Source organism: Hipposideros armiger, unplaced genomic scaffold, assembly GCF_001890085.2.
Source record: "Hipposideros armiger isolate ML-2016 unplaced genomic scaffold, ASM189008v1 scaffold_901, whole genome shotgun sequence".
Lineage (NCBI taxonomy): Eukaryota > Metazoa > Chordata > Mammalia > Chiroptera > Hipposideridae > Hipposideros > Hipposideros armiger.
The window spans coordinates 155,639-183,360 of NW_017732251.1; the positions used below are offsets into that span (position 1 = coordinate 155,639).

The window sequence follows — 27,722 nt, forward strand, 5'->3', positions numbered from 1 at the left end:
TGGGCTGCAGTCCCTGTGGCAGTGGATTGCCATGGGCTACCATGTGTGGCCAGCAGCCAGCGTGAGCGGCCAGCAGCCACAGTGAGCGGCCGTCCCCCTAATTCCCCAAAAAAAAAATTTAAAAAAAAAAAAAAAAAAGTATTGCAAGCAACGGTAGTAGCTGTTGGATCGGGCTCTAAAAGGAAAGGGTGGAGAGATTCAACCAGACAGCCTGAAAGTTGGAGATAAAGTTCTTCCAGACTGTGGAGGCACCAAAGTAGTTTTAGATGAGAAGGATTATTTCTTATTTACAGATGGTGACATTCTTGGAAAGTATGTGGACTGAAATAAGTCACTATTAACATGGCATGACATGAAGCTGCCAGTCCACTGAAATTGAGAAATCTCATCATGTAGATAATTTCCATGTCTCTCTTTTGTAATAAACTAATGATATCCAAAGTAATGACACCCAGTATCTCTTAAAATTTAGTTCCACAGTATTGATGTAAACATTTCCAAATAAAAATATATAAATGAAAAAAGAAAACAGTTTCTAGTATAAGCTGGAAACTAAAGTAAAAATGCAAACTATCCAAACACCACTTAACGTTCTTCAAGATTTCTTTGAATTAGTAGATTTTTTAGAGACAGTAGTTTTGCCATTTTTTATTGTTTTATGTTTGTCAGTTATACTTTGACATTGCCAGTGCTGTCCCTAATAGTACTCAAAGGAAAGTGCTCATAACACCAAGTGTTCTTTATTTCCATTAATTGCTTAAAATCACACACATTTTTATTTTCTTTTTTACTTCTTTTTGCTTTTCTATTTGCCAGTAATTTTCTTATATGTTTTTATCACATACTCAAGTTTCCATTCTCTCATTCAGTGTTCCATACAATGAAGGCCCCTTTGTTTCCCTCCAAGAGCTCTTCCTTTCATCAAAAGGTACTGCTCCAATAGATACTGGTTACCTTTTAGGCCTAGTGCATAACTGGCATTCCTGGGCCTTCCCTTTATTGGTCTTAGGAGTTGGAGCCACACAGTTTCTTGCCTCCCATAGCATCCCTTTTTTTTTGTTTTGTCCTATGCCATCAGTTTGTCGGAGCACATCCTCAAGCAACTTTCTATATGCTACTTTGTAGACCAAGTAATTTTAAGATAGATGCACATATAAAGGAAATAAATTAACTTATTTCCTACTTTGTTTTTAATTTTCAATTTTGGAACTATCTTTTGGTAAATAAGTGGATAGGCACTTACTTATGCAATAAGCATACTTGATTGAGTACCAATGATTAAACATTTTTATCAGGAGAAAAATATTTTGTTTATTTTACCTTTAAAATTTTTAAATGGCAGTAATCTTATTAAATGTGACTTCATGAAGAAAAGAAATTGAAATCAATTTTAAGTAGAAAGAGCCCAAAAGGAGCCTTCAGATAGTTTTAAAACAATATAATGTATGTATATACACATGATTAGACAAAATTTCTATGTAACTAACTGGCGGAATAAGAGAGAAAAGGACAGAATAGGGGAAATTACCCAAATAAAGAGAAGAGGAAACATTACCAAGTAACAGATGAGGGACAAGCACTTTGGAGGCATCACTAAGATCTGTAATAAAAAAGATTCCTTTAAATATCCTAAAGGCAGAAAAAAAAATACCTAGTGAATCATGGAATGAATTATTGTTGAACATGAAGAATGGGGTAGCTGCATTATCTATTAATAAGAATGGTAGAGCTTGGAATTAACCTATGAAGCAGGAAAAATGTACCTTTAGACTAAATAAGAAGGAATTATACTTTTTAAGTAATAAATCATATTTATCAAACCTCTATATATGGAAATATGGTATAAGCTAAAAAAATATAAATAGATTCAAATACATTTCAGTAGGTTTAAATATCCATGAGAATATTATCCACACTATATTAAAGGAAAATTAAAGAAATGTAGGATATTCGGAAGTTATCTTTGACCATTTAATATAGTGTCATAGAGGACAGTCGTTGATTCACTCAAGTTTTACTGGATTTAATATACTTGAAGATACAAATAAAATGCATGATTGCTGCCCTCAAATTACTAATAGTGAAGTAATAAAGGATGGCAATGCCATGCAATAGATATTATGATAGAGTGACCTACAGGGCACTATGGGGGAGCACATTTCATATACTACAAGCCAAAGAAGAACTCCTGGAAGAGTGAAGTCTTATTAGATAACCATGAGTTATCCAGGGAACATAAGGGGTAAAGGTGTTTAAGCAAAGAGAACAATATGTGAAAAAATGTTATGAGATATAAAAGTTTTGTGTGATTTAGGCATAGAAAAATGTAGAACATCAGATGTAGCTATGGAGTTAGTAGGAGACATTTCATAAAATAGCTTTCCTGCTGATCTAAAGAAATTAAACTCTATCCTTAGGACTCCAAGTGGCTGTTGAAAGAGTAAAATCAGAGAAGTGTCATGATCAGATTTATATTTTAGGTCATTATAGCAAAGAGGTAGAGGATGAATTGGAAGTACAAGCTGGAGGCAAAGATAACAGGTAAAAAGCTGTTACAGGGCTGGCCAGGTGGCGCAGTTGGTTAAGAGCGCAAGCTCTGAGCAACAGGGTCACCAGTTCAATTCCCACATGGGTCAGTGAGCTGCGCCCAAGCTGAGCTGCCAACGGCAGCGGGATGGCTCAGTTGCTTAGAGTGTGTGCTCTTAACAACAAGGTTGCTGGTTCCACTCCCGCATGGGATGGTGGGCTGCTCCCCCACCCCCGCAACTAGATTGAAAGTGGCAACTGGACTTGGAGCTGAGCTTGCGCCCTCCACAACTAAGATTGAAGGACAACAACAGCTTGACTAAGAGCTGGTGGGTCCTGGAAAAACACAATGTTCCCCTTCCCCAATTCCTCAACCCCAACACTGTTCCTTTTCCCAATTCCCTGAACGAGACCAGCTCGCTCAACCGAACGCCCCTGGCTCTTCAACCAGGAGCTCACCAAGTGGGTCCCTGAGAGGACTGGGAGGGAGACAAGAAATAAAAGGGAAGAAAGACAAAGCGCAGCGACAGGAGGGACTCAGTATGCTGGTGGCAAAACTGAGGCCTCGTTTATTGGGCATACAAGATTCTTAAGGGGAAGCACTTTCCTCATTTTGGGGAGCAATTCCCTAAAGCTAAAACTCATGGGCTGAGGAGAATTTCTCCTCAGCAACAAGCTATGTTACACACAATATAAACCAATGATACAGCTAGGCAAGGTTAAACGGAGGCAAATAGAAACTGTAAGTCCACAGTAGAAAGTCCCAAGTATGTGAAGCAGGTCCATGGTGGAAAGTCCCAGAGTGGTGATGTATGTTGAAACTGCAAGTCCATAGTCCATGAGCAACTGAGTCCCTTAGTCCATAAGCTTTTCCTATCAGCAAGCTGGGGTCTTTACTCTTTGCACTTGCATTGTCTGGAAGCAGTTTAAGGCAGGAGCACTGTCCCACAGGTCCCCCACCAAACTGCTCCAAGGCCGTTCACCCCAGGCCTGTATCTACCTGGAGACCCAAGCTTGCCAACCTAACGCCTCAGTGTCCCTGGCTGATCCCAGCCAGCTCCCAACAATTCCCCAATAAAATCTTAAAAGAAAAAAAAAAAAGCTGTTACACTGATCTAAGCAAGAAAATGAGTATGGAGGTAGAGTTGAGATTGAGTAGATAGAGTCAACAGGTCAAAAATCAATTATGGGTAGTACATGAAAAGCTTTGTCAGAAATGGAAAACTTATAGATTTTGTGAACTTTATTTTAACATTTTAATATAAATCTAAATTACAATGTACATTTCTATAGTTTTTTATACAGATTATGATAAATGTGGTTTGATATTTTCTTTATGCCCTGGACTCATTATTGTGAGCATCTAATATACTACTCTGTTATATGAGGTCTCACAATTAAGTTCAAGAACTTGTTGCAATTATGTTGCTAACATTTTTTGATATCAGAGGGATTATTTATTATGAATCTGTACTAACTGGACAAACAGTTAACCAAATTTACTATTTGGAAATTTACTATTTTAGAAAAGGCTCCATGAAAAAGCTAGACGACCTGAACTTTTCGCCAACAATTCATGGCTCTTGCATCACAACAATGCACCAGCTCACATGGCACTGTCTGTGAGGGAGTTTTTAGCCAGTAAGCAAATAACTATATTGGAACACCCTCCCTACTCACCTGATCTGGCCCCCAATGACTTCTTCCTTTACCCAAAGATAAAGAAAATATTGAAAGGAAGACATTTTGATGACATTCAGGACATCAAGCTGTCAACAGCTCTGATGGCCATTCCAGAAAAAGAGTTCCAAAATTGCTTTGAAGGGTGGACTAGGTGCTGGCATCAGTGCATAGCTTCCCAAGGGGAGTATTTCGAAGGTGACTGTAGTGATATTCAGCAATGAGGTATGTAGCACTTTTTCTAGGATGAGTTCGCAAACTTAATTGTCTGGTCTCATATGCATCAGTAGTTCATTCCTTTTTATTGTTGAATATTATTTTATGATATTGATGCACCAGAATTTGTTTAAGCATTCACCCATTGATGGACATCTGGACAGTTTCCAGTTTTGAGTTACTGTGCTATGAATATTCATGTATAGGTTTTTGTGTGAACATCAGTTTTTATTTCTCTGGGATAAACGACCAGGAATACAATTCCTGGGTCATATGGTGGTTGCATGTTTAGTATTTTAAGAAACTGCCAAACTGTTTTTCAGTGTGACTGAACACAACAGCAGTGTAAGAGTGATCCAATTTTCTACATCCTTACTAGCATTGGTGTCACTATATTTTTATTTTAGCCATTCTAATAAGTGTATAGTAATATCTCATTGTGGTTTTAATTTTCATTTCCCTAATGGTTAATGAAGCAGAATATCTTTTCATGTGCTTATTTGCCATCTGCCTATCCTCTTTTAATGAAATTTCTCTTAACATCTTTCATCCATTTCCTAGTTAGATTTTAGTTGTTTTTTTTACTGTTGAGTTTTGATAGTTCTATATATTCTAGATACTAGTTCTTTGTCAGATATGTGATTTGCAAATATTTTCTCCTACTCTGGTGCTTGTCTTTTGATCTTCTTAATTGGGTCTTTCCCAGAGCAAAAGTATTTAATTTTTTTAAAGTCCAGTTTATCAGTTTTTCTTTTTATGGTTTGTACTTTTGGTGTCAAGTCTAAGAACTCTTTGCTTAGCCCTAAATCCTAAAGATATTCTCCTATGTTATATCCTAAAAGGTTATAGTTTTATAAACTTTTTATAGCTTAATAGTTTTAGAAACTATATAAAGTTTATAGTGTAAGGTGTGAGACCTAAGTCAAGGTTATTTATTTATTTATTTATGTATTTTGCCTAAGGATGTCCAGTTAATCCCGCATCACTTGTTGGAAAAACTACCTTTCCTCCATGAATTGTTTTTGCAACTTTTCAAAAATCAGTTGAGCATATTTGTTTAGGTCTAGTTCTGAGTTCTCTAGTCTATTTATATGTCTATCCTTCCACCAACACTACACAATTTTGATTACATGCTACATAATAAATCTTCAAATATAATAGACTGATTCCTCCCACTTTATTACTCTTTTTAAAAAATTGTTTTAGGTATTCTAATTCCTTTGCCTTTACATATAAAATTTGAAATAATCTTGTCTATATCTGCAAAAATATTACTAGAATTTTTCATAGGAATTCCATTATTACCTGTATATCAATGTAGTATGGGGAGAATTTAATCTTTTCTATGTTGTCCCCTAATAAATCTAGTGAGTTTTTAATTTCAGTTGTATTTTTCAGTTCTAAAATTTTCATTTGGGTCTTCTTCGTATCCTCTATTTATTTTTTGAAACTTCCTATAATTTTCATTTGCAAACATGTCCATAGTTGCTCATTGAAGAATTTTTGTTATGGCTGCTTTAAAATCTTTGTCAGATAATTCTAACATCTCTGTCATCTTGGTGTTGGCATCTTTGGATTGTCTTTTTTCATTCTGGTTCATATTTTTCTGGTTCTTGGAATGACAAGTGATTTTCAATTTAAACCTGGACATTTTCATATTATGTTATGAGACTCTGGAACTTATTTAAACCTTCAGCTTCTGACTCTTCCTGTGGCACTGTGCCAACAGAGGAGGGGTAGACACTGACTCATCACTGACAGATGGAGGTGGAAGTCTAGGTTTACCATTCAGCATCTGTTGACATCAGATTCCGGGAGGGGCTCCTTATTACTGCTGGGCAGTAGTGGGAGTTCCAGGTCCTCACATGGTCTCCACTGACACCCCAAGGAGAGTGGCCTCATTTAAAAATGTTATACTTTATTCTTAAAAACAATTTTTTCTCCAATTGCATTTTTAATTTGAAAGAGTGATAACTTATCCTATTTTTAAATTTCTTTAATTTCTAATTATCTTAAAATATAAATGAGTTTTAAACTTAAATATGACCATATCTCCAGAAAGCTATAACTACATAAATCTGAAATGTAGTTTCATCCATAGAAAAGAAATGCATCACAAAAAGGCCAGCTGTCCAATTCTACCTGTGTCTCCTGTGACCTCAGATACTCTTAATACCACTGCTTAGGTTATATTATTAAAGGTAGTGTGGCCATATGGTTATTTGTTCACTTCTTAAGAGTATTTCCAACAGAAGAAAATGATACTTCATAATTATGGATTCCTGGGAAACCAGAACAAAGTTTGGCATGTGGCCATTATTTGATTAGGTGACTCACTTTGAGTCCAGGTGGTCTACATATTTCATGAGGCAGAATTGAACATGAACATGTTAAACAGACCCTTCAAAAGTGCTAAGGCACATTATTCACAGTACCTAAGATGTGGAAACAACCAGCAATGTGCTTGAGTCCCAGTTGCTTCATAACCTATCTACAGTATTTTTATAATTATAGCCGTTTAGTAGGTATGAAATGATTTTAATTTGCACTTCCCAGATTAGCCATCCCTACATGATTTTTGTGAAGTCTCTGTTCAAATATTTTGTCCATTTTTAATTGGTTTTTTTGTCTTTTTAAGTTGTAAGATTTTTTTATATATTGTGGATACAATTCCTTTGTATCCACAATTTCTTTGTATCCACAATATATAAATATGTAAATATTTATATAAATATAAATAAGAGATAAATATATATTGCAAGTATTTTCTCCAATCTGTGGCTTGACTTCTCATTTAATGAAGTCTTTCAAAAAGTAGTTTTCAGTTTTGATGAAGCACAATTTATTAATTTTGTGCTTTTTGTGTCCTTTCTAAGACATTTTGTCTACCCTCGGGTTATGAAGATAGTATTGTTTCTTTCAGAAAGTTTATAGTTTTAGCTTGTCATCTGTCTCAAATTATTTACATGTGATGTTATGGAAGGGTTGAGGTTCATTTTTTCCATAAGTTTATCTAGTTGCTCCAGCACCATTTGTTGAAAAAAAATTTTTTTTTCTTTCTCCATTTAGTGACTTTGGCATCTTTTTCAAAAATCAATTAATCATATATGTGACGGTTTACTTCTACAATATATTCCATATTCTGGTCCATTGGTCTATTTATCTGTATACCAATACTACACTGCCTTGATTATTGTAGCATTATAGAAAGAATTTTCAACAGCAGAACTGTTGACATTTTGGATGAGATCATCCTTTCTTATGGGAGACTGCCTATAAATTGTAGAATGTTTAGCAACATCCCGGGCCTCTACCTACTAGATACCAGTAGCACACCCCAATCATGACAATTAAAAATGTCTCAACATATTGCCAAAGGTCCACTGAGGAGGAATGGGCAAATTGCCTCCAGTTGAGAACCACCATCTATAGCAAAATAAAGTAGTATGCATTCTCCAATTTTGTTTTCATTCAAGATTGCTTTGCCCATTCTAGGTATTTTTGATTTTCCATATAAATAAACCTGCCTGGTTTTAAGTGTGATTGTGATGAATATATAGGTCAGTTTAGGGAAAATTGATATCCTAACAATATTGAGTTTTGCAATATGTGAAATCCATGAACATGGTGTATCTCTCCTTTCCTCCGTCCCTCTTTTCTTGTTTTAGTTTTTTATTAATTTCTCTCAGCAGCATTTTCTGGTTTTCAATATAGAGATCTTACCAGTCTTTTGTTAAATGACTCCTAAGTACAGTAAAACCTTGGATTGCGAGTGACTTGTTTATGTGAATGTTTCCCAAGACAAGCAAACATTTCTATTAGGTTGGTGCAAAAGTTAATAGTGATTTTGGCCATTACGTGTAATGGCAAAAACTGCAATTACTTTTGCACCAATTTAATAATACATTTTAACGTGGTAAACGAGCGATGTCTTGCAATATGAGTAGTTTTTTTATTATTTTTATTATTATTAGTTTCAGGTGTACAAAACAATGCAATAGTTATCCTTTTCACCCCTCACAAAGTAACAACTCCCCTCCCCCTATCCACTCCCTCTTACCCCTGATATCATACTAATCTATTACAATTCCATTGACTCCATTTCCACACTCTACTCCACATCCTGTGACTATATGTATATATAATTATAGTTGACATACAATATTATTCAACATCAACTTCAGATATACAGTGCAGTGGTCAGGCCTCTACACCGAGACAATACAAATTGGTAACTACAGTATGGCCTCAGGGATAGAAAAGACAGTCTGGGAAATATAATCAATAATGTTGTAAATATTTTTTAGCGGGCCAAATGGACTCATGTCTTGTTAGGGAGACCACTTCATAGACGGTGTAGAGGCCCTCTGAACAATTTTATAACTGCATTTAATATATTTGATATGCTGTACTTTCATTTTCATATAGTTTAAAATGTTTTGTTACTTCCCTTTTGATTTCTTCCCATGGATTATTTAGAAGTATGGTGTTGGTGATTGTGGTGGTTGTTGTTGTTTTGATTTCCAATTATTTGGAGCTTTCCTAGATATTATAATTGATTTCTAATTTAAATCTATTTGGTCAGAGAACATACTCTATAAGATTTAAATATTGTGAAATTAATTGACATTTATTTTATGGCATAAGATTTCTTACAGTGTCCTTCAAAAGAATGTGTATTACAATTGTTAGGTATAAACCATTGTTGTTTTGGCAGCAAGGTCAAGATAGTTGATGGTGGTGTTCAAATCATCTGTATTCTTACTGATATTTTTAGTCTGGTTATTCTATGAATTATTAAAAGAGAATGTTATAATATGTAACTGTGATCATGGATTCACCAGTTTCTCCCTTTATTTCTTCCTATGTTTACTTCATGTATTTTGAGGGTCTGTTGTTAGGTGTATTCATATTTATGATTTTTATGTCTTCCTGATGAATTGATCCTTCTATCATTATGAAATGTTATTTCTTATCTCTGGTAATACTCCTTGTGTTAAAAGTCTGCTTTGTCTGATATTAACATAGTCAAATAAATTTCTGCTTTTCCATCCTTTTGCTTTCAACCTATCTGTATTTGCAGTAGTTCTCTTGGTTCTTGCTTTATATCCGATCTAACACGTGCTAGATCAGAAACTATATGAGATTTTAACCTACTTGCAAGCTAATGACTTAGCTTACCGCAATTTCATATATATTGTGACAGGCTGAAAGAAAACAAAGAACTCCTCATTCAAAGTCAAAGGCTGTGTGTTACTCATGAGGAAAGCAGCAAACAAAGCAGTTTTCCAACCTCCAGCCCCCAAAAGGCAATGGAGTGAGTAGGGTCCATTACAGACTTGGAACCACAAAATTTGGAAGCTCTGATATACATGACTGCTGCCCACGCTGCAGAGAGAGAAAAAGAGGCATTATCTTTACACTGGAATATAAGGAAATGTTATCCAGGGAAGGGAAGGAGAGATCTTTATATTTAGTACTCCATACTGTCTCCAGGAAGGGAGACCATCACTAAAATAAATCTGTAATACTAAGGTTTCCTCCTAACCTAACTGGATAAATGTAAATTGTTCTTATTACCAGTGAAATACTTTAGAAGAAAAATACAAAATATCTCTGGAACATACATCTCTTTAAAAAAAAATGTAGTAATTTTGAGTTGTTTTGGGCAATTATACAGAGCCGTATCAGCCATGAGACATAAAGATGACAGTTGCCTAAGTTGCAGGCCACTGATACTCTAAAACCAAATAATTCATGGTATAGTATAGTGCTGATTACTAAGACTACTTTATTATCAAAATACTAATTTCCAATATGCCCTTAAATTTTTTCAGTCAAAAAGCATATGTAATAAATGCATGTAATAAATCCTTTGTAATTAACATAGAGAAGTAAACAATTTTATTTTAAATATTTAATCCCATTCCCACTATTTAGCATTTATTTAAATTTTAGCTGGTTCAAGAACTGGTTTAAAGTTGTAACATATCACCCTAAAACTTAATGGCTTAAAATAACAACTTATTATAGTTTGTGTGTTGACTGGTGTACATGGTTGATTCTCACTTGGATGTCTCATACTGTTGCACTCAGATTTCAGCTGTGGGTGGAGTTATCTGAATGTTCTACAGAGCTGGACATCCAAGATATCTTCTTGTCATATGTTTTGTGCTGAACTGGGATGACTGGAACAGCTGGAGGCTAGCCAGGCATCTCTCCACACTATCTCCCTTTAGCTAGCTTAGACTTCTTAGCATTGTGATCTTAGAAGGCTGTTGAACTTCTTACATGGGTCTGGCTTTTCCTAGAGCAAGCATTCCAAAAGACAAGGTTGGGAGCTGCAAAGTTCCTCATCTAGTCTGGGAAATCATACAGCATCACTTCTATAACATTCTATTGGTTATAAGAGAGTCACAGGGCCAGACTGATGAAAGCACAGAGGACTACGTAATCATGGTTCATTAGAGACTATTTTTGGAGACTAGCTACCATAGGAGTGAACTCGTGTTTTAGTCCCCTTGCCATTGCCATTTTAATCTCAAGAGCATATGAATCTAGAACTTTTTGAGTTGACTCTGTCAGCTTCTGCCAGGCAAGCTTTGAATCCCTCCTCCTAACAGAAAGTAGAATATTAATTGTCTCCGTTTAATTGCCTCTGTTCTTTCACTCTGTCTTCAAAGGCTACAGTATAAAAAAAGATGAACTGGCCTGCCATATACTTTATTTTTCTCTTCTCAACTCCCATTTCTTTCTTTATAGTTATGTCTAATTTAGATGTCTTAAGATTCACGTGCAGCTTGAACTTCTGCCTTCCCCCTTCCTCAGAGGTTACTTGTAATATAGTGGAAATTGGGGGTGGAGTAGGGAAGTGTTTATTGGACCTCCCACGCTAATTGTTCACCTAGTGTTTCTTTCTTTCTCAACTGACTCTAGCTACCCCCAATTTTGTTGCGGCCTGCTGCTGGTTATTGCCAAGAATTTTTGGACCTAGTGCCCTTGGTAGAATGCTGTTCAGTCTGCATGAGTGGTAGTAGGAGTGTAAATGTCTGGCAGGTCCACCATTCTCCAGGATTCCATCACACAGGGCTGAAGGGGTATATCACACTTCATTGAAAGATTTTTTTCAGTGGTGAGCCTTTAATACTTGGAGTAGAATAATTCTTTTTTGTATGGAATTGTCCCATGCATTATATGACATTTAGCATCTCTGGTCCTGGGGAACTAAAATCTGGTAGCCTACTCAATTATTGTGAAAAATCAAACTCCTCCACAAATTCCTAGCCCTCCTGGGGAAGGGAAACTGTCCCAGGTTGAGAACTCCTGAATTAGAGTAATTAAAGGAAACTCTATTAAGAGCCGAAAAATTATGTAAAATTAAATGACAACTATCTGCTTGCCTATGTTCTAAGGGAAAACTTCCAATGTTAACTGAATCCCTTTGAAGACTTCCTTAGTTTCTAACCTGACTTCCTTGTCCTCAAGTTTTTGGCTATTCATTGAAACCTTTCCTCAAGAAAACCACAATGCACTACCTACAGAGGTTCTAGTCTATTAAGATAGCCACTAGTTCGTGCTGCAGACTTTCCTAAAATCTTTCAAAGGTTCACAAAACCCAAGCAAGCAGCATTTGGCTTTGGCACGTACTGTACCCCTGGCTGAGCAGCCCTAAGCCCAGCACTAGCGACCGCTGGCCTTGGTTAGCAGCTTGGCCTCTCGAGACACCTCCAAGCAGAGCTCAAGCAGCAGCCATCTGCAGATTGCTTTGTGGCTTATGCCAGGTGGCCCTGGGTGGGGCACAGGCTGTGGCTGAACTTGGTCTGTTATGGGTCCCCTGCCATGCCCAGTGGCCAGCCTCAGACCAAGCCAAGCATCACCTGGCTGCCTCCAAGGACAACACACCCAAAGGGCAGACTGGGCAAGAACCAGAGCCATGATAAAGCGAATCTTGCTCTGTATGTTCAGCCCCTGCACCACAACTCCTCCACTATAGTCATGGCTAGTCCACACAACCAATGAGCCCAAGGGTGAATCCCTCCCACTGACTTGCAAACAGCAACCAAGGCTCAACTACAAGAGGGAACATAAAACACAAAAAAAAGGGGCACACCTGGAGCACCCACCTCTGGTGACCAGGGAGACTATGCCAATGGGCCCCACAGGAAACCTACTACATAAGGCCACTCTATTAGCCGACCTACCTAATACGTAGAAACACACAGGGAGGCAGCCAAAAGAGGGAGACAAAGAAACATGTCCAAATAAAAGAATAGAACAAAGCTCCAAAAAAAGAACCAAACAAATAGAGAGAAGCAATCTACCAAATGCAGAATTCAAAACACTGGTTATAAGGCTGCTTAATGATCTCAGAGAGAACTTACACAAAGAGATAGGAAACATAAAAATGGAGATAGAAAACATAAAAAAGAAACAGTCTGAAATAAAGAATACAATAACTTAAATGAAGAATACATTAGAGGTAATCAGCAGATTAGATGAAGCAGAGGATTGAATCAGCAATTTAGAAGATAAGGTAGCAGAAAACATCCAATCAGCAAAAAGAAAAAAGAATCCAAAAAATGAGCACAGTTTAAGGGACCTCCAGGACAACATCAATAGTACCAGCATTAGCATTAGCATCACAGTGTTACCAGAAGAAGAGAGGAGAAGAGAGAGCAAAGAATTGAAAACCTATTTGAAGAAATAAAGACAGAAAATTTCCCCAACCTGATGAAGGAAATTGATATTCAACCCCAGGAAGCACAGAGAGTCCCAAACAAAATGAACTCAAAGAGGCCCACACCAAGACACATCATAATTAAAATGTCAAAGGTTAAAGACAAAGAATCTTAAAAGCAGCAGGAGAAAAGCAATTAGTTACCAAAAAGGTAGCTCCGGTAAGACTGACAGCTGATTTCTTAACAGAAACTTTACAGGCCAGAAAGAATTGGCACAAAATAGTGATGAAAAACAAGGACCTACAACCAGGATTACTCTACCCAGCAAAACTCAAAACATTCAAATCATTTAGAATTGAAGGACAGATAAAGAGCTTCCCAGACGAGAAAAAGCTAAAGGAGTTCATCACCACCAAAAGAGTTTTACAAGGAATCTTAAAGGAACTTCTTTAAGATGAAAAAAAAATAAAATAAAAATTATGAATAATAAAATGGCAATAACTATAATACATATCTATTAACAATTACTTCAAATGTAAATGGATTAAATGCTCCAATCAAAAGATGGGGTGGCTGAATGGATAAAAAAAACAAGACCCATAAATATGCTGCCTACGAGAGACTCACTTCAAATTGAAAGATACACACAGACTGAAAGTAAAGGGATAGAAAAAGATATTTCATGAAAATGGAAACAAACAAACAAAAAAAGCTGACGTAGCAATACTTGTACCAGACAAAATGGACTTTAAAACAAAAGCGATAACAAAAGACAAAGAAGAACCTAATAATCCCACTTCTGGGTGTTTATCTGAAGAAACTAGAAACACTACTTTGAGGGGATGTATCCATCTGTATGTTCATTGCAGCATTGTTTACAATGGCCAAGACGTGGAGGCAGTGTGAGTGTCCCTGAATGGATGAGTCGACAAAGAAGAGGTGGTACATACATACAATGAAATCTTACTCAGCCATAAAAAAGAATGAAATTTTGCCATCTGCAACAACATGGATGGACCTTGAAGGTATTGTGCTGAGTGTAGTAAGTCAGACAGAGAAAAACAAATGACAAATGATTTTACTTATAAGTGGAATCTAAAGAACAAAATAAACAAACCACCAAAACAGAAACAAACTCATAGATGCAGAAAACATTTTGGTGGTTGCCAGTTAGGAGTGGGTGAAAAAGGGGAAGGGATTAAGAAGTACAAATCAGTTGTTACACAGGCTTGTTTTTTCATTTTTCTAATTGTACAGTAGATAATTATTGAAACACACACAAACATTTTCCACAGACAAAATGAATTCTTTGTAACAGTTTAACCTACAATTTAAACTAGAGACCACAAACTCAAGTGCCTAGGGATGATCAGAAATAAATTAAATGGGAAAGTTAAGAAAAATAGGGAATGGGTAAGGATTACAGGCAGGTGTTTATAGCCATGCGTGAATAAGAATCCAGGGTTGCTAAATCTTCCTCATTTTCAAGAGAAGTTGGACATCAGGATTTGTAAGTAAATTGTCTGGATTTTTAGCACAGTTCAGATTTAACATGACAGCCAATTTAAAATTTTGGGTCAAAAAGAAAAAGAGAACTATACAGAATTTTCCTGACGGCCGCAGAATTTTCAAGGCTGCTATTTTCACCAATGAATTAGTTCTTTATGTTACAGAAAATAATGTAGCTTTTTAGAAAACAATTTTTCCAAAGTAGGGCTTAGGAGATGGGAAATTAGAAAAAGCCTCATTGCGGAGACTTCTCTTTGTTGCAAAAGACCTGGATAAAAATATGAAATTAAATAAGTGTATAGAGATATCTAAATTCTTAGCTGAGGACGTTTTTTTTTAATTTAAAATGTGTTGTTTTTAAGTAAGTAACTTTTTAAATATGGAAACACAGTTATATAATAAATGCAATTTTGAAACTGTTTTCTGTATTGAGATTTTTATAACTTACTAGCTAATTATGTTATCTTTATATTTTAAATATAGAGCTTTTGAAGAGAAACGAAAAGAACAAGAAGAAAGAGAATACCAAATCAGAGAACAAATACTTCAACAAAGAAAACAGAAGTTTGAAGAAGTCACTGAAAAATTCCAGCGTGCCCATATTCCTCTTTCTCAGCGGAGGAGAACAGGTATCTTAATTTCTAGAACAATATGAAAAGTTATAATCCCATTTGACTTGAGTAGACAATAAAATAATAAATTAAGAAACAAAGTGGGAATTCAAACTAGAAAAAGACTAGTATGCCTTTTTAAGTAATAGAACTTTAGCCAAATGAAAAATTGCAATTTGATTTAGGTTTTATTTGGAGAATATTTTGTTGGCTCTAGTAGTAAATTTTGAATGTTCACAAGTTTGATTTTACTTCATACTTGCTTAAAATGTTTTGTCTTTTTAAATTGATCTAGTAAGTAGCTTAATAAAAGGAAAATTTAACATTTAGTTTCAGTAAATTAGTGTCACATTCATTCTGGTATTTATTCATACTTGTCTCTCAGTTCAACCATCCTCAATATGTGGTTTAATATCTTCACCCTCAAGGTCACATGGTAGCTGCTAGAGCTCCAGCCATCCTGTCAGTGCTGTAGGCAAGAAGAAGGAAGAAATGTAAAAGACAAAAGAGTGTACCTCTGACTACCTTTAAATTGTTTATATCTGTCTATTTATATCTAATTGGCAATTCCATGTGCAAGGGAGACTGAAAATACAATTTTTTTGATGTGGCTATATTGCCACCCCTATCAATATAGGGTCTGTTGACAAAGAAGAAAGGGAAAATTGATATTAGATAGGAAACTAGGGGTCTCTGCTATAATTAGTTTTGTTTGTTAGAAAGATAATTAGTTACAACATAGAAGATGGATTGAAGTAGAGACATACTAAAGTAGAGTAGTAGGAGATTATTTTAGTATTTGTGGCAAGAGGTGTTAAGCTACTTAATTAAAACACTGCCTGCACTAGATATGATGATGAGGTAATATACTCAGAAGACATAATCAGTGGGATTTGGTCCTAACTGACAGAGAGCAGTTGAAGAAAGCCTAGGAGAACAGTGCCCCTGGTACTTAGCACAGAGCCTCACACATTTTTAGCACTCAATAAATACTTTTTTAATGAATTAATTATTTTGGTGAATGATAAGACTATTAATCAAGTTTACAAATTAAGGAGGAGAATTGGGTTAGAGGTGTGAAAGATTATTAAGTTTTAAATGCATTGAATTTGAGCCTTCCATGGCTCATTCAAATGGGGAAATTAAATCAGCAACTAGAAATATGGGTCTGAAATTCAAGAAAAAGATATGAAATAGAAATGTGTATTTTCGAGTCACTAATGAGTAACATATAGTTGATAAATGAAGCCCTAGGAAAGATAAGCTAGATAACAGAGTACAGACCACAGACTGAGGATGGGTCCAAAATAGAACCTTTATGCACACTAGTATTTACTATAGGTAGAGCAAGAAAAACTAAAAATGGATTTTGAGAAGTAGTTATCAAGAAAGCAGATGGGAAACAAAAGCAAACAAAGAAAATGATGTATAAGAAGGCAAAAGATAAGGTAGTTTTAAGAAAGAGGAAGTGGTCAGTTGTGTTAAATGCCTCAGAGAAGTAGTCACCACTCATGAATATTATTTGCCCCCAAAATGGTGGTATCAAAGGGCCTAGGTACAAAAAGTTAGGAGTTTTAGCAAAATCAAATGACATACACATCCACACAATGGAATATTATGCAACTGAAAAAATAATAATAAGGAAATTCTTTATGAACTGATATGGAAATACCTCCAACGGAGTTAGATTTACTATGAAACTATGGAGGTTTTTAAGTTTCAGGAGCCCTCACTCTCATGGCCTCTATATCTAATTTTATATTAGTAATTTTGCATTATTTTTTCTTAATGAGGGCCCCCAAATTGTATAAACCTTATAGTCTCATAAAACCTGGATCTTTTCCTGATTTCTGGGATATATTGTTAAGTGTAAAAACAGGGTCCAGGTCAATATACATAATATTCTGCCTTTTGCCTGAGAAAAGGGGAAAATTAGAATATATATTTATGTTTGCTTATATTTGCGTAAAGAAATCGTGACGAATACATAAATGACCAATGAGAGCAAGACTTCCAAATGTGTGTCATATATATTTTATTTCTGAATTCATATTCAGAATGAATATATTACCCATACAAAATATTAAATTCATAATTTAATAAAATTCAGTGCTATCAATGAAGGACAAAGCTATGTAAGACAACTATTTATTTGTCTATTAATTTTGTGTATTCCCAAATTATGAGCGTTAAAGTTTCACTACATACAAGTATGCATGATAGCTAACAGTTCCCCTTACAACAAAATAAGGGCAACAGATTGAGGGCTTCAGTGAGGGTAGAAAATTGTTAGAGTGAAAATATTAGAGTAAAAAAAATGGGAAGGATTGGAACTAGTGGATTAAATGATGTAATAAAGCCTTACTACACAGTAAGTACTCAAAAAATGTAGGCTTAAATTATCATCAGTGAATGAAAGGTAGGGACTGAGAGGTCATTAGCTGACAGCAACAAGAAGTAGTAATGGTGGTTGTAATTTGACCTAAATTAGTTTTAAAGTTAGTTTTTAAGTTCTCTTTGATAGACAAGCAGGAGTTAAGAAAAGCCAGACTATAATCTAGCATGACTAGGCATTCATTAGCAAAGCATATACAGAACAACTCACACAACTGACTCAGTAAGCTCTATAATGTCAGGCATACACAACCGCATTCCAGAGACAGAATTCTGTGCCATCTGGCTTTGGACAGTCAGAAGTGTTCCTATGTTAATGTCTGGACACAAGACTGATTAGAGTCAAGCCTCAGATGCCATCCACAAGAGTAAAGGGTATAGACTGTTCATGCAATGGTTGGGAGTGATTAAAATATGTTTCAGAAAATCCACTTGTTTTGAATACCTTTAATTTCAAAAAAAAAAATGCCCATATTTAATATTCATCAGGCTACTCAACAAGCTATTCTTTTCACCAATAAAAACTGATTTTGGACATTAAATATGCTAATCAGGAAACAGTCAAAATATCTAGCTTCGTATTATCTACCTCAAGAGGATTGGTCCTTTATGATTAGAATATCCAGCAAACCGTCCCATAAACTGTGTATTCTTCACTAGTATATTATGCTATTACCCCTTTATTAGGGAATTGGACTATCTCTAAAGTTCAATTTTGAGCTAACCCATATATAATAATATACTGGTTTTGCTTAAACATTTTAGAGTAAATAACAAACATTGTAATAGTGGGAAAGTCTGAGGACATGGGTTTTCTAAAGGAGAAAGAAGGAAAGACAGTTTGGAGGTATCAATGAAGAGCTAGAAAGTCACCTACCCTACTTCTAGGCCTTCAGTTATATGCAGTATGTCACCATAAAAATATAATGTTTCCACTTAAAAGGGCTTCAGGAGAAACAATATCCTTAAAAGATAGCTGTTTCAACTCAAACAAGAAGGTGAATGAGAGGTTGTGCAAAGTAGTATGTGGGTGAGTGTCTGTATAATGTATGACTTTGAACAAGTCACTTACCCTCTCTATGCCTCAGTTTCCTCAGTTGCAAAATGAAGATTCACATAGCATCTGCCTCATAGGCCATGGTGAGGATTAAATTAAACAATACTTACAAGGTGCTTAAATATAATGTCTATAACAGTAAGTGCTCAATACATGTTAGTTGGTGTTTTTATAGCTTCTTGATAAATATTCTTTAAATTGGCAATGAGAATTCTGAGGTAACAATTTCTCTTTGGGGAATTAGATGTCTAAATTTAAACTAGTTAGACTATTCTAAAAAATATATTTTTTTACCAAACTTTTAAAGTAGTGTTTTATCATTGACCAATGAAATTATAAAGATACCATTGAATATGAAGTGATTCTGTACTATTTGATCTTTCTTTATTATCCCCTTAGTTTTTCAAAAACCAGTTCCTCCATTAGAAGAGGCCCTCAAACAAATTCAAGAATCCAACTTAAAATCAAAAGTGAACTTTCCCTCTTCCCACAGACCAACAATAAACTGGAGGTAAATAATTTATGATTATTATGTGTAACTATTAATACATAATAATTCAATAGCTTTCTAGTTGCTGAGTTTGTAGGCCTTTTTATCAGTTACTCCTCACATCTGTTTCAGTTACTATTTTATTTTCACAGATTAAATTAGGGTAGAACGGTATATAAATTGCTTAAGAATAAGGCAGAATTTTAATTTGTTGTCTTTGGTATTACAATACTGCTTATGTTGAATAATTCTCTATGGAAACTATCATCGAAACCATTTTAAAATATTGACATTGGTTATTCATCTTTACTGAGATGAAAAAATTGTGTTGAATTGTAGTGATATAAATTTAGGTAAAAGGAATAACTCTATGGTAGAAATGGGTTTTTCCTCACTGAAAATCTTTCCTGGATGTCTTCAGAAAGGTACAGTGTTTCCTGCTTCCTGTCCATCTTTAATCATTAAATGAGTCATCTTCAAGCAGTAAGATGGACCAACCAACTACAGAGTACCCTCTGACAGCCTGTATTTTCTATTTATTTTATTTTAAGTGGTTATTGAAGCTACTGCAGGCGTAGCACTAGATCAAGCATCGTAAGGGCACATTTAAAGGGGTGACTGAAAAGAGGTTAAGAAAGGGACTGGGAAGCCGACAAAGGATGGTGAAACAGCCCCAGAACTGACAACTAAGTCAGTATTACCAGCACAGACCTGAACTGAGAAGAGTTGTAGCTATAGGAGAGGGCTGCCAAGCAGGACCTGTGGTCTTAAGTGGGGGAACATTGCCACTGCTAAACCAAGCCCAGCAGAGAGGAAGCCAAAAGAATAATTATCAAAAAACCTCTTCTGTCACCCTCCCATTTCTTGCTAATACCTTCCATTGGCCAAACTCAGCCAGAAATCAAAAAGCCAGGAACCATTCAGTCTCTGCCAAGCAGAGTCAAGTAGAGAAGTGAATCTGGAAGAGCAAAGAGAGAATGTCCAGCTTAGAAGCAATGTGTCACTATATCCCACAACAAAAAAGTCACACTGGCCACTTTTGTGAGAGCAGTTTTATTGGGATGGAAACAGAAAAGAGACTGCAATGAGTTGTAAAGAAATAGAGTGCAAGAAAGTAAAGATAACAAGTGTAGTTTGGCTGTGAAAGGAAAAGAGTGATAGAACAATAGCCAGACAGAATAAAAATGTGAATGAGATATGGTTCTCTGCCAAGAAAGTGTTGCAGTTACATTACATTATAATGATAGTTACACCATAATACACGTGTATTACCATGTAATGAGGGCAATTACCGAAATATTAGCAAAGTAATAAAGAAGTACAAAGTTTAAAGTTGGAAAGAAGACTTAAAGGATGAGTATGAATTGTCTAATAAAGAAGCATAAGTTGGGTTTAGGAATGTTTACACCTACGGTGTCATAAAAAGCACAGACCTCTAAGTGAATAGAACTTGTTCAAAGTGGCACGACTGTAGGATGTGTTGCTGGTAGGACAGGAGATAATCTAGAAATGCAAATTGAGATCAGATGTGAATGCTAGCAAGTTTGAACTTTATCCTCTAACTAGCAGAAAACCATTGGAGATTTTTAAGCAGGGAGTGATATAATCCTCTTTATTATTTTAGAAAGATAATTGGTGTGACTGTTGGAAAAGGAAATGGATGGAGGGGAATTGGAGGGAAGGAGAAAAGGGGAAATTAATGGGATAATCCAACGCATAGATCATTACTGCCTTAACTAGAATAGTACTGTTATGTATAGTGAAGAAAGGACAGATCTGATAAAGAATAAAAATATTTTGAGTGGTTAGAAAAGGTGGTTAGAAAAAGGACGAGAGAGAAGAAAGATGAAAATGCCTTTTTCACAAGGCAGAGAAGTGATCAAGTAGAAATATAAGAATAGTTGCAGGAAACTCAGGAGGATCCAGCTACGAATTTAAAAGGACTAATATTAAAAGGGTGGTAGTGAAGTAGAAAATAAGAACAGAAGAAAAAGACATTTCATGGAAAGAACAGATTATGACTTTGGTATACGATGGAATAAAAAAATGGAAAAAGCAAAAAAATCAAAAGAAACTGAAATTTTGAGTCATAATGATTAAGGAAATTTAGTGACTAAAAAAATAAAAAGGAACATAATGAATGAAAGGGTACAAGTTTTGGTAAGCAATTGCTAAATTTTATTTGAGCCTTCTGAGTTGAGGTAAATATCCAAGTAGGAATGTATAAAAACAATTCGACCTGAGATGAAATGAGAAGTCAACGCTATTAGAAATAAATTTGAAAGTCATAGTCGTATATGTTGTTGCTTAATTTGTATATGTACTGATGAAGTATGTCTCCTCAACCAGACTGTAATATTCTAGAGAACAGTGGCTAAATTTTACATACGTAGGTATTCTCTGGAGTTCTTAGCTCAATGCTATACATGTTGGAGATATTCAATAAATACTTTGAATGGAGAAACATCACTGACATAAATGAACACTTCTCAGAGGATATAAACTTGACCTGAAGCTTAATATATGAGGAGGATATTTATCAGACACACACATTAAGAGAGAACTCCAGACAGAGGAAATAAGTAATTAAAAGCCATGAAGGCATGAATGAAAGGATATGTTCAGTTAAGGTAGCTGAATAGTTTGATTTTGCTAGCATGTATGGTTGAAGATAGGTTGGTTGGAAAGGAAGTCATGAATTAAATCATTAAGAGGTCTATTAAGGAATTACTGGAAGATTTGAAGCAAGCATGTAACATTTATATTTTAGAAATACTGCCAGGATGGAAAAGAGTAGGTTAAGACTAAAGGAGGGAAAATCAGATAAAGTGATGCTTTAGTTAGTGAAAATGATGACTTCTTGAGAGCAATTAGGAGGTACAATAGAATCAACATGGTTTGGTAACCATGTAAGAATTGGGAGGTGGTGGAGAGGAGTCAAGGATATCTCTGGAGATTGTATTTGGTTAATTAATAGATAGTGAAATCACTTATCAAATAAGGACTATTAGGGAAGAAGAGGTTTAAGGGAGGGAGTAACTGGAAGATGGTTGGTTGTGCGTTTGAGACATGCATGAGATATTCCAAGGCCAGTTTCTCATGGTAAAAAATCTGGGCCATAAATATAAATACGATAGTTGCCAATGAATGTATGAAACTAAAGCCATGGTTTAGTACCCACCAGTAATAGTCTTGTGTTTAAACAATCAAACTCCCATGACTGCAGTCAGCCATGTTTGTCTTCAATTAGAGGACAGAAAACGCTGCATGTCAACCGTCAACATTCTTCAATAGAAGGAATCTTCATGGCAGGCCACAAATCAAGGGGGCTAGTCTTTGCTATGTCCCTATCCCCACAAGTGCCAGCTCAGCTGTAGGGAAAAGAGATCACAATGGGTGGCCATATAGCCACTGTGGGTTAGAAATCCCATGTTCCAAACAGAACCAGTGTTTCTTATAACGGTTCCATGTGAATAGTTTCCAGGTCCATGCAAGAGACATGTCCAGTTATAAGAGTTACCACGCTCAGGGGAACCCAAAACTATAACTTCCTACCAGGTATCTATGGTTTATTCACAGTTCTCTCAGTCCAGATGCAGTTTACCAATGCTCAGTGTGCCTTGTAATACAGTTCAAATCCTACTAATAATCCAGGGGAACAGACTTGGAAAGTTAACCCAAAGTCAAACTGGTCAACAGAGAAGAGCAGATTTTGTTGTCTCTTCACTCACATACAGATGTAGATAAGATCACACAGACAGTATAAATAAGATTACACAGAGTCTATACAGATAGATAAGCGAAGAAGAAGGTCACATAATTCTCAAAAATGTTAGTATATAGAGGACAAAGAGGAGCTCAAGAAAGACCATGAGAAGGAATAACCAGAGAATTAGGAAAATAACCAGGAAAGCATGATGATGATGTGGAAATCAAGGGAATTAAAGTCAGGAAGATAGCAGTCATGAGTGTCTATTTTTACAATTATTAGGTCAAATAGTTAATCACTAGCAAAATCAGTACATTGAAATAGTAGAGGTGGAAGACAGATAGCAGTGTGTTAAAGAACACTTGGAAGTTGAGGCAGTGAAGGCAATCTAATTGTAAACTACTTATGGAAAAGCTTGTCTGTAATGGGGTTTTGGGCCTACAGGGAATTTAGAGTGATAAAAAATATGAAAACATTTGGTATAAAATAATTGTGCATTTTTGTATATGGGTTTTTTCACTCTCAGATTTTGTTTTTTGTGTATCAATTCTTATCTGTGTTATCAAATACTTTAAATTAAAAAAGCTGTTTGTATTATAAATGAAAGAATAGACATTTTTGTGCAACAAAGTACAGTTCCTTAAAGTCCTTAGAAAAGGTAAAGTATCAGAATAACTTTGATTTCTCTCTAGCAAGCAAACATATAGTTATCATTATGCCAAATCTGTGCTAGGACTATATAACATATTTTATCTTTGTTTTATGAGAAATTATCTTCATTATAAATTAGAATACTTAGTTTTCATGTTATTGTAACATATTACATTATTGTAATGTATTATGACTATGACTTCATGATATCAGTATCTATCTACATATACACCTACAGACACATAAATGTTATGTATTTGGAAAACAACAAATGTATACAATTTATAGAGAGAACACTGGTTTATTTATTGAAAAGTTAAGCTTTCCTCCACATGTAACTAACAATATTAAATAATGTGTGTGAAAATGCTTCATAAAGTATAAAATGCTGTACAAATATGAGATGTTAGAATACTAAGGATCAGGTGTTAGGTTAATAGAAATATTTATATATACTATTTATCACAAATATAATTAAGCTGCAAATATTGATAAACTATAGTTACCTTAAAAATACATTTTCTGTGGAATATAAACCAAAAATGTGTTGAGGAATAAAGTACAGTCATGTGCCTTTTAACAACTGGGATATGTTATGAGAAATGTGTAGCTGGGCGATATCATCATTTGTGAACATCATAGAGTGCTCTATACCTGGATGGTACAGCCCACTACACACCTGGGCTATATGGTATAACCTATTGCTCCTAGGCTACAAGCCTGTATAGCATGTTACTATATGCGGCACACTATTTTACAGCAAATTATCTTTATAAGTACAAAGAATATACTCTAAAATAATTATAAAAAGTATAGTATCATAAATACATAAACCAGTGGCATAGTTATTTATTACCATTAAGTATATGTACTGTGTATAATTCTATCTTCTGTACTTTCATACAACTGGCAGTGCAGTGGGTTTGTTTACACCAGCATCACCACAAACACTTGAAGAATGCGTAGTCTAAGATGACACTGTGGCTAGTACATCACTAGGTGATAGGAGCTTTTCAGTTTCATAATAATCTCATAGGACTACAGTCATATATGTGGTCCATCGTTGACCAGAATGTCGTTATGCAGCTCATGACTGTAATGCCAAGAACCAGGGAGCTTCCCAAGAAATGGAGGTATATCAGTATCCATAAGCAATTTTTCTTATATGAAAAATATTAATGGTAGTTAAAAATAATTTAAGATGTTAGTAATAGATGTTTCATCTAAAAGAGAAAAAAAATTGTATGAAAAAATGGAAAGCATTCAAAGGTTAAGCCTCAAGAAAAACAGAGAATGTGCTCATATGAAAATCAAAGCTGCCTCAGGAAATAATGAGATATAAGAATGCTAATAAGGGATTTACATTAAAAATATAAATAGTCAGCCTTCCATCACATCCAAATCCTTACCACAAATATAATATACTTGACCCTTCTGGTATATATAGGGTAAAAGAAGCTATATTTTCTCCTATTAAAATATTATACTTTCAATGATGTTATTAGATATCTATCTCCAATATCCATATATTTGTGGTGAGACCATCGATCCTAAACCACATGCCATCCTGAGAAACCTGGCCAGAGCTGAGCAGTGGTCTCTTTGACCTATATTTGCCCTTTGTATTAGTGCTTTAAACCAGATTGTCTAGCCTGTATTCATGATCTGTATGACTATCAGAATTCTGAAGGTGAAAATACTCTAAAAGCAAGGAATGAGAAAAGGGGAACCTGAATAAGCTATTTATATTTCTCAGCCAGTGTGAGAGTACCTTGGTTGATCAGAAGTAGATCATGCATTGACCCTAAGGACAAAAAATAATGTGAATCAAAACCCTAGAGGCATCCCAATAAACAACAAAAAAAAAACCTTAATAAGGCTGTCTCTCTACCTGCCTTTCCAAATGCTTTTCCACCTGTGCAGATCCATTCCTGCCTGTTCAGCTGTCTCCAAACCTGATCCCTACTTACCTGATCAGCTGTCTCCTTCACGGGCCCGATTGCTATCCCACCATTCCCAAATTCTTCCTAGCTATCCAACTGTTTCTCCCACCCGCCAGCCCCTGCCTATCTGTCCATCTGTCCCCTCTACTCTTCCTAAGACCTTTTTACCAGCCCCATTATTGTCCTACCCAATCAAATATCTTCCTCACCCTCCAGCCCCAGTTACTCCCAGCTTTTCTAGCAGTTTTCCTTTTCTACCAGCCCCGATTCCTTCTGGCCCACCTGACCGTCTACCCCACCCACCCCGAAGTTCTCCAACCATTCCTGATTCAGACTCACAGAGCAAGTTCTTTTACAAAACTTTCAGACCTAAACATTTCCTTCCAACACAACGTTGTGCCCCAGCCACTCTAATTCCTGCCCTTGTTCGTCGTTCCCTTCCAGCTCAACTGGCTGCTTCCCCAACCCCTTTGGAAGCTCTCCCTGTTTTGAAGCCTTCCAGTTTATCCAGTCATCCTCCTCATCAACCAATCCCCACCCTTTCTTATATCACTCCATTGCCTGAACATGCTGCTAGCTTAGATCTTTTTCAGTCAGTTCAACAGTCTGTTCCACAAACCACAACATTGTCAAATCCACCCCAGGTCTTGGTAGACCACCCGCCTGCCTCAGTTCTCTCCCATCCACCTCCCTGTCATTCTCCATCCTCTTCTTTGTCTTCATCTCCTGTTTCTACATCCTCTTCACCCTCTCTACAGTTTTCTTCCGCTTCATCCATTCTTGCCTCTCCTCCACCTTCCTCTTCTACCTCTCCATCCTTACCTCTTTCATCTATTCCTCTTTTTTCCTCACCTTTGCATTCATCTCCCTCTCCATGTTTGCTTCCAACTTATTTAGATTTTCCCTCTCCAATTCCTCCCATTTCTTCTTCCTTTATGATTTCTTCTTCCTTTCCCCCCATGCTTCACTCTCCCTCTCTTTCTACCTCCCCATCTCTTTTTATTCCTGTCCACCCCTTCAATCCTCCTCACTGGGGGAAGAAAGTAGAGAAGAGAAGAGAAGCAAGTGGAGTAGCGAAGAAAGAAATAGAGAAGAAAAAAAGTGAGAGACTGCAACTTTAAAGGTAAATAAATTGAGTTTCATGTTTTGTAGATTTAGCAATATTTTGTTTGGGAAGGGTGTTTAAATGGGAAGGAATATGTAAGAGTAGAAAAGCCTAAAAGGAAGAGAGAGAAACATACTTTCAATGTACAGAAACGGGTGTTAAATAACTTCTTGCTCTCCTTTATCACCCTGTGGTCACAAAAGGATAGTAAGTAGTCTAGTGCTCACTGACCCTAACTGTTCCAGTTTGTCCAAATAAAGATATATATGGGTATTGGAGATAGGTATATGTCAAATGTGTCACCTTCCAAACATTTTTATCTTCATTGACTTGGATAATTGAACTCAAATGAATTAAGAATAAATGCTCTTGGGATTCACACTGATGGCCCTAGTGCAGCAGTCAGCTTTTTTATATATCTCGTCCCCATCCCACCCCCCACCCCAAATCTTCCTTTATTTTTTGCTTTTCACTTTGTACATATGCTGAAATATAACATACTGTAAGCTTTCAGAGGATGCAAAATTCTAATAGAAGATGATGTCATTTTTGGATGGCATTTTGGCACACTAAAAGTAGACTCTACATTAAAGGTACCCCTTCTGTTGCACAAAAACCTTGCTTATATATATATGATACAACTGAAAACAAATGTGTACATTCTCCTCCATGGAGCATGATCCAAGCACCCAAACCTAGTAAATTAGGATGGAAATTCCTGCCTGCTCTGACAAATAATTTTCATCTTTTCTATCTGCCTGAATCTTCAACCAACTCTGTTATGGTTATAGGAATACCTACCAGCCATGACATCAATTTAGAACTAAGAGTAATGCAGATTATTATCATCCAGATAGGAATGCTCTTAAAGAACTAAGGACTGACTCTGCACATCTACAGGAATTCCTTCATTACCTGTTCTAAACAATAGAAGAATAAAATTTAATAATCAAGCCATGAATAATTGGACATTCCTACATGAAGGTGGAGTGCTTTATTGGAACTATAGTTCCAAAACCACTTTTATTCTATTGACTGCCTTAAATTCCCATTCTACTATGTCTACATGTTTCTCCAATATCCTTATATGTGATTATCTGGACACACACACACACACACACACACACATTAATGTGTCATTTATATGTATGAA

At 35.8% G+C, this 27,722-nt stretch overlaps 2 protein-coding genes and 1 pseudogene across 6 annotated transcripts in view; 2 read left to right on the forward strand and 1 right to left on the reverse strand.

The window, feature by feature from the left end:
• The window catches only part of LOC109375122 (10 kDa heat shock protein, mitochondrial-like), a 1,495-nt pseudogene extending 1,170 nt beyond the window's left edge, over positions 1-325 (forward strand).
• ANGPTL5 (angiopoietin like 5) overlaps positions 1-27,722 on the reverse strand; it is a 120,431-nt gene that overhangs the window by 30,112 nt on the left and 62,597 nt on the right. The window lies entirely within an intron of this gene.
• CEP126 (centrosomal protein 126) overlaps positions 1-27,722 on the forward strand; it is a 68,160-nt gene that overhangs the window by 1,246 nt on the left and 39,192 nt on the right. The window contains exons 1-3 of one of the 5 annotated variants that reach the window (XM_019630328.1): positions 15,203-15,238; positions 19,071-19,182; positions 25,445-26,587. The gene's annotated coding sequence lies outside the window, so the exon portion shown is untranslated. Of the gene's footprint in view, positions 1-15,092; positions 15,239-19,070; positions 19,183-25,444; positions 26,588-27,722 lie in introns of those variants that run through there. The other 4 variants (XM_019630326.1, XM_019630329.1, XM_019630327.1 and 1 more) reach the window with 4 other exon arrangements.